The sequence below is a fragment of the Lampetra planeri genome, chromosome 21 (assembly GCF_965212315.1).
Source record: "Lampetra planeri chromosome 21, kcLamPlan1.2.h2, whole genome shotgun sequence".
Classification (NCBI taxonomy): Eukaryota; Metazoa; Chordata; class Hyperoartia; order Petromyzontiformes; family Petromyzontidae; genus Lampetra; species Lampetra planeri.
The window spans coordinates 4,482,052-4,489,365 of record NC_136127.1 but is presented as its reverse complement, the minus strand read 5'-3'; positions in this window follow the sequence as shown (position 1 = coordinate 4,489,365).

The window sequence follows — 7,314 nt, the reverse complement described above, 5'->3', positions numbered from 1 at the left end:
AAAATAATAAAAATAAAACATAATAAAATAATTCTCACGACGTTTCGGCCACAACGCAAGCAGCCGTCATTCAGACGCTGTCGCCTCGACAGACCTGGTTTCACCCGAGGACGGCTGCTTGCGTTGTGGCCGAAACGTCGTGAGAATTATTTTATTATGTTTTATTTTTATTATTTTATTACTTCCCTTCTACGTGACTTTACCGAAAGAACCAAGAAGATGAATCCCCGCAGTCACGAAAGCTTTAAATCGAAACGTTATTGGTCTCAATGATTGTTGCATACTCCAGCAGTGATTACACGGCAGTCAACGTGATTGCGAAATAACAAACGCCCTTTGCAGGTCAGCAATGAAGTAAAACAAACACAGCCTCAATAGCACTGTGGCCTTAAAAAAATAAAATTGTCTATAAATAGGTTAAGTTTTGAGCAATAGGCCTTCTTCAATGCCTAGTAGAGGACTGGCTCTCTGTCCTCTCTGTGCACCGTGAGTATTCGTACTTGTTCTTGTTATGACCACGGTGTGATTGACGAATGTGTTCATTTGCTTCGGTGCTCAACCTGTGCACCGTTGCTGATCTACAAAGGGTGTTCGCTGTTTTGCAATCAAGTTGAGTTTTGTTATTCTACGATTATTAGGAGTATGTGTGCTTGTACACGCCATTACGGATGTGGCAATAGCACCAAATAATGTAGCAGTAAAGTAGCATTGCAATTGAATGTGGGGGGGGGGGGGGAGGAACTAATCGAATACACGATGGTGCACTCAGATTTGTGTGTGCGCGCTTGCAATCGCGTATGCGTGCATATGTGTACCCACAACCCGCCTGCTGTAACACACTCATGCACGCTGCTCAGCATCATAGAGCGTCAGGCGCAAGAGCTGTTAGTGAGCACCTATTAGGGCTGCGAAGCCACATAAGGCAGTGCTAGAGTCAGCACCAGAAGCAGGCCCAAGCAGGTGTGTATCTCTCGCTACTGCTGATGTTGATCACACCAAGAGACACGCGGCTTTGATCTGCACCAAGACAACTCACGGTGCTCGACCAACCGATTCTGAGCAGCCACTGGTCGCTGCGCCACGCCTACTCCACAAGTAGAGACTTAATGACAATACTCTTAGTTCTTTCGGTAAAGTCACGTAGGTAAAAAATGAATTTAAAATTAATAAAAAAATAAAATAAAATAATAATAATAAAAATCACGACGTTTCGGAGGTACGTTCCATTAATTGGCTACCACATTCTGATAAGCTCCCCCCCCTCTCCTCCCCCTTAACTTGTATTTAAGAGCTTGCATCTTGAATCCCTGCCTCACTTTATGCAGCAAATCTGGCTGTGACGGTCCCACCTGATGACGGAGACTTGTGTTGCCTCCGAAATGTCGTGATATTTATTATTTTTTTTATTAATTTTAATTTAATTTTTTACCTACGTGACTTTACCGAAAGAACTAAGAGTATGAATCCTTGCAGTCACGAAAGCTTCAAATCTAGAACTTAATGACAACCCACGGTGGGACTGCGGCTACCCGAACTAGACAATTGAACCGCTGTATCGCAAACGACTCCATCCCTACGCCCCGCCGTCCGGCGGACTGAGCAGCATCAGCGGCGCTGTTGCCGAAACCAACGCACGGCGCACAGACTTAAACTTGGCCGTGTGATTCTCACATACTCGCCATATGCTAGCAGAAGAAGAATCAAGATTCCAAAAACTAATTTGAAGTGACGTCGACCCAGGGGAAGCTCAGCTGAGGTTCAGACTCATTGCGTCTTGGGGGCCGTCCATAAATGACGCCACGCGATTTTAGACGATTTTTGACCCCCCCCCCCCGCCCCACTTCGTCACACGGCGTCACAAAAAGTCAGACCCCCCCCCCTAAAATATGACGTCACAAAGCTCTGCCCCCCCCCCCTAAAAAAAAACATGCTTCAAATCGCTTTAAACTATTGTCATTGTAGTGCGTATTTAATGTGGCGCTGAACTCTGATGTTGTAAAATAAAACATTTATTAAAAAGTATATTTAATCAAGTAGAACGTGTTGTCTATATTTATGTAAAGTTACGCATTTTGATGCGACGTCACATTTCTCAAACTCCCCCCCCCCCTCGTCACACATCGTCACAAATGTCTGACCCTCCCCCACCCCCTAGGTGCGTGACGTCATTTATGGACGGCCCCTTGGCCAGAAATTAAATCCTGTCCTGGAAAGTAGTGTGCGTGCTTAATACTACAACGACTACGAGAAATGTCCGCGTATAACTTGAGCAGATTATTGGGACAGGTGCTGTTCGCAAGCACCTATCATGGTTGAACACGCAAACGTGAGGGGGTGGTGTTACTAGGAGCACGCCCGGCTGCCTTTGTCTTCCCGGTGCTGATGTTTTATGCACTGCACCAGGTACTCATTTAAAGCTGAGTCGACCTAGGGAAGTCCAGGGTCAGTACAGATCTTCGCCGCTGATGTTAGCCACGAGTGAGACTCAAACACCGTGCTTACTGAAATCGTAGCGCAATGCACTAACCACTGCGTCACTGCCTCCCCGATGTTCTGATTACTCCAAAAATCAAGACAGAGAGCCCATAATCCCCTTCACAGACTTTTTAGGCAACAGCTTTTCGCGAGCACCTATGAAGGCCGACACGGCACAACGAGGGGGTGGGTGGCCAGCACCACGCCCGGCCGCCTTTGTCTCCCTAGTGGCGATGTTTTACACACGGCAACAGGTACTCATTTGAGGCTGAGTCGACCTGAGTTTAAATACTCCACCCTTACACACCCACCCCATATAATCGTGTAAACTGTCGTGGAAAGTGTGTGGCGCACCTATGAAGACTGCATGGCACGGCACACGAGCGGGTTGTCTGGCCCGTGCTGATATTAACACATTGCACATGGTTCCCATTGCAGCCTGCCGTCCTGGGGAAGGCCCAAAATAGCTTCAGACACCGCTCTGCCCCCTGATGTCCATGCGCATGATGGTGTGAACCTGGCCTGCCAGGCAGGAATCGAACTTGGCTTGCAATGAGTTAACCAGCCATGACATCACTACGCATGCACGCACCCTCACGCAAGCGCGCACGCACAGAAGCGCGTACATACGCGCGTGCGCAACAAACACGCACACGCGCGCATTAGGACGCACAAAGGAACACAGAGGCATGGGAGGAATTGAGGACAGGAAGCAGAGTGTTACTGAGCCTTGGCTGGCAGCGAACACTGAATGGGGGCAGTAGCCAACCCCAGAGTGCCACATGCATATTGGTAATAAGAGAGCATTGCTTGGAAGGTGCATAAGGCACTGCACTGTAAAGACACAACTCTTAAATTAAGCCTTGACTCTTACATTTAGCCGAGATTGTTTCCTTTGTGCACAGTTAACTACTAAATCTCGGGCAAAGTAACGGGATGGCTAAATCACAACCGAATCCTCAATGGTTATTACGTGCTTGAAGTATGTGCTACAAAGATGGGACACTGCCTGAAACATTGCCCATTATATATATAATGTTGTCATGTCAAGGCCACAGTATTACTGATAAATGTGTTGAGTATTTTGCGTGTGTTAATTGTACTTGTGCACCACTGCCAACGCAGCAGCGTCACGAGATATTGTTTGCTAAATCTCGAAAAGTTGCTCCTCATGGGCCGTGAGAAAGACCAATTACGGGAACAAGAGGATGGAAAAATAAGAAAACTGAAACGGACAAAATTCAATGCGTTACAAAAAAAAGACGGATGTCTACAAAAGCACACACGTTCACTCTTTATCTGGTGAATGTCGTGGATGAGGAACCTGGTGATGAGACGTGGGTTGTTTCACGGCGACGATCCCCGTCGTCATGGAGGTCCCCCGTCGTCATGGCTACGATCCCCGTTGTCATGGAGGACCCCTGTCGTCATGGCTACGATGTCCGTCGTCATGGAGGTCCCCCGTCGTCATGGCTACGATCCCCGTCGTCATGGAGGTCCCCCGTCGTCATGGCTACGATCCCTGTCGTCATGGAGGTCCCCCGTCGTCATGGCTAAGATCCCCGTCGTCATGGAGGTCCCCCGTCGTCATGGCTACGATCTCCGTCGTCATGGAGGTCCCCCATTGTCATGACTACGATCCCCGTCGTCATGGAGGTCCCCCGTCGTCATGGCTACGATCCCCGTCGTCATAGAGAACCCCCGTCGCCATGGATATGATCCCCGTCGTCATGGATACGATCCCCGTCGTCATGGCTACGATTCCCGTCGTAATGGAGGAACCCCGTCGTCATGGCTAGGATCCCTAGACGCAGCATCGTCCAGGTTGCGTAAGTATGAAGTGTGGATACTCTGCGAATACGTCATGGTCAGTGTGAAAAAGTAGGCCGATGCCCTGCAGTGGGGCTCTCAAAGAGCTCCTTCTAGCGAAGGCCCTTTCACCAGCAGCAGGGGTGAGCTTGCAATCGCAGGGCTCTTACCGAATGAACATCTGGGCCAGGGTGTCACTGGGGCAGGGTACTTGACTCACAGTGGGAAGTTCACAAGTTCAAAATATCGGGCAGATTTAGAATCGTGCAGTCACTCTTAAAGGGTGGATGAAGTGAGTAACTCTTCGCAAGAAGGCAACAACGGTTGTCCTGTCGGGAGAGCGACTTGCCGCTCTCGGATGTGTAGGAATTCCCGTGGATGGCTTCAGGCCACCGACGGAGATGATCACACTCCACGCTCGTTTGAATGCACTCTTCACTGTGACTTTTGACTGAATTATATTCTTGAAATGTTTTGCAGGGTTTTAGCCTCACACTGTAGCAACCACATAGCAATCCTTCAGTCTGACCTTTTAAAAGTTATAAGAGGAGAGAAATTGCATCCTACCAGGTTATAAAGGAGCCTTTGTAAATGAGACACGGAGAGAGGAATAATTGGAAGCCCCACAATATATTCTGTAATGCAATATTTTTGAGAACACACCCATGAAAGAATAAATGCCCTGTATTGATGCAGAGAGGGCATTTCTGCATCATCATTGGCATTTCTTTAAAATGCACAAGAACATGTCCCTGAAGGTCTAATGCATTGCTGAAATTTTGCCAATCACTGCTCGAGTGCGTGAAGGTGTGACCTTTATGCGTCATATATTTGTCATAAATTCATCATCTGGCAGACCAGTTACTGTCCTGGGGCCTTTTTTACTTTCAAGAAAAACACGGAAAAACTTATTTTTGTTCGGCATTATTATTTTTAAATTATTTTTATTCACGAGGTTGCGGGTTCAGATTCCAAGTGACGTTCAACTCGGCCGACAATCATCTCAGAGGACATTGACGATGGTCATCTTGGGGAAAGATTGACTCCCCTGCCATAAGAATGTACAATTCACACCACTGACTCAGGGCCGACAAAGATAAGCACTGCCCAGCGCTCACTTCGGCGTGGTGACACACGTGAGCAACAGGTGATACTCATCTCTCCTGGTAACCCTGGTGAATATGCCACGTACCTGTCACACGACAAATTAGTACTCATTTTACACAACCCAGATGGTTGATGACGATGATGAGTCAACCTCCCACTGGAATGTGAGCCTATGAACCTTCTGCTTACTTTCGAAGGTGCTTTTTGGGGGATAGAAAAAAAAATCATTCACTTGTTTATTTTTTTATGACCATTTTATTTGTTTCTGTGTACCTTCGTAAGTGTGGGGAAATGTTACGTATTGTCAGATAAGGGTCACGACACGCAAAGGTTTACGTGTTCTCACAATTGATGTCATGGGCCTGTGGGCGGACCGTCCATCATGTATATATATTTTTAATGCAATGTACGCAATGCAGCTCTGACCTTTATAAATAGTTCAGAAGAAAAAAAATCCCCAGCAAGATAAATAACTGTCAGTTAAAGTCCAAAGGCAAATTGGTGACAATTTCTAGACATTGCAATATTGCCTAGAAAAGTTTTATGACACTATAAGTAACATGAAAAAATAATAACAGTTAATTGGCAAATCTTCCCACAATACGATGTGCCAGCAACATTTTAGAATTTCACTCTCGATATAAGGAGTGTATTGAATAACAATACGTTTCTATTATCGAAGGGGTTCATCCGTTTCTCAATAGTTACAGTAACTATGCGTATGCCAATAAAAAACACACATCTGGTAATCAGATGACTTCTTAAATTCAATTCTCATCAGGCCCCATGGTGTAAAGTGCAGTCTCCAACTCGTATTATCCACTCTGTCTCCTTTGGCCTCTCTATGTATGTGCTATGAGGAAGGGATATTCCTGAAAACATCACCAGTTATGTTGTTGTTTTAAGGCCTCGCATTGTGGAATTGACAAACGTGTTTCATGTTTTAGTTACATTTTATTGTCGACCACAGCAATCGCAGCATCACCAAATGCAGCACCGTAGTGGCGAGATGTTTACTACCTCGCCTGGTATACAGGAGGTCGTGGGTTTGGTCCCAACCCTGATGCCTGCATATTTGGAGTTTGCAATGTTTTCCACCGTGTGGTCGCGTGCATTTTTCGGGTCCTCCGGGTTTTCCCTCCACATTGAGAAACATACCTTTAGAGTGGGAGGGCATGGCAGGTGCGCGTGCAACGAAAATCCAAAGCCGAGTGTCTCCGCGCTCGTGTTTTGCACGCCGCATCGAGGCGGCTCATTGTCACATTGGGGTCGTCACAATTCCACAGTCGTGTGGCGTGGATCGGCGTCCAAATGCGAGTATCTTTCAGTATTTGTCTGCTGTAAGTTTCCACATCATAAGCCCCTTCGTTGAGCTATCATTTGTGATAGCCAGGTCGCTTCTGAAAAAAAGCTACAGTGCTTTACCTGGTAAAATGAGAAATACTTTAGTTTGCATGCGTTTACTTTGGTAAAAGTGCATTCACATTGCGGAGTGCTGACAAAATAATTCGGTGTTATTCTAAAACTCAGGACGTTGTTCCTGATCATTTTTCCCAGCAAGAAAATATTTGACCAGTTTTTAGTTGCGTCTCATCAGAAAATTGCATCGACTAAAGCCACTCAGTAGCTGAAGCATATGCCGGATTGTTCCGAAGTAACGAGCATTACTATGGGGGTAACTAGTATATGATCTGTGATGATGCAATACATAATTAATTTTATATAAAGTGCATTCCTAGTCAATCATAGGGCGGTTTTCATCTGCATTGAAGCCCTGAACAAGTGGTTCTTTAAGAGGTGCTAGTCTGTTCATGATAAAATAAATTTCCCACAGAGGTACGTATTTAAATATTACTGATGAATGATGCTTTGACTCTACCCCTTGCCAGCATTTGACCCTGCGACCTTCCAATTGTGATTCGA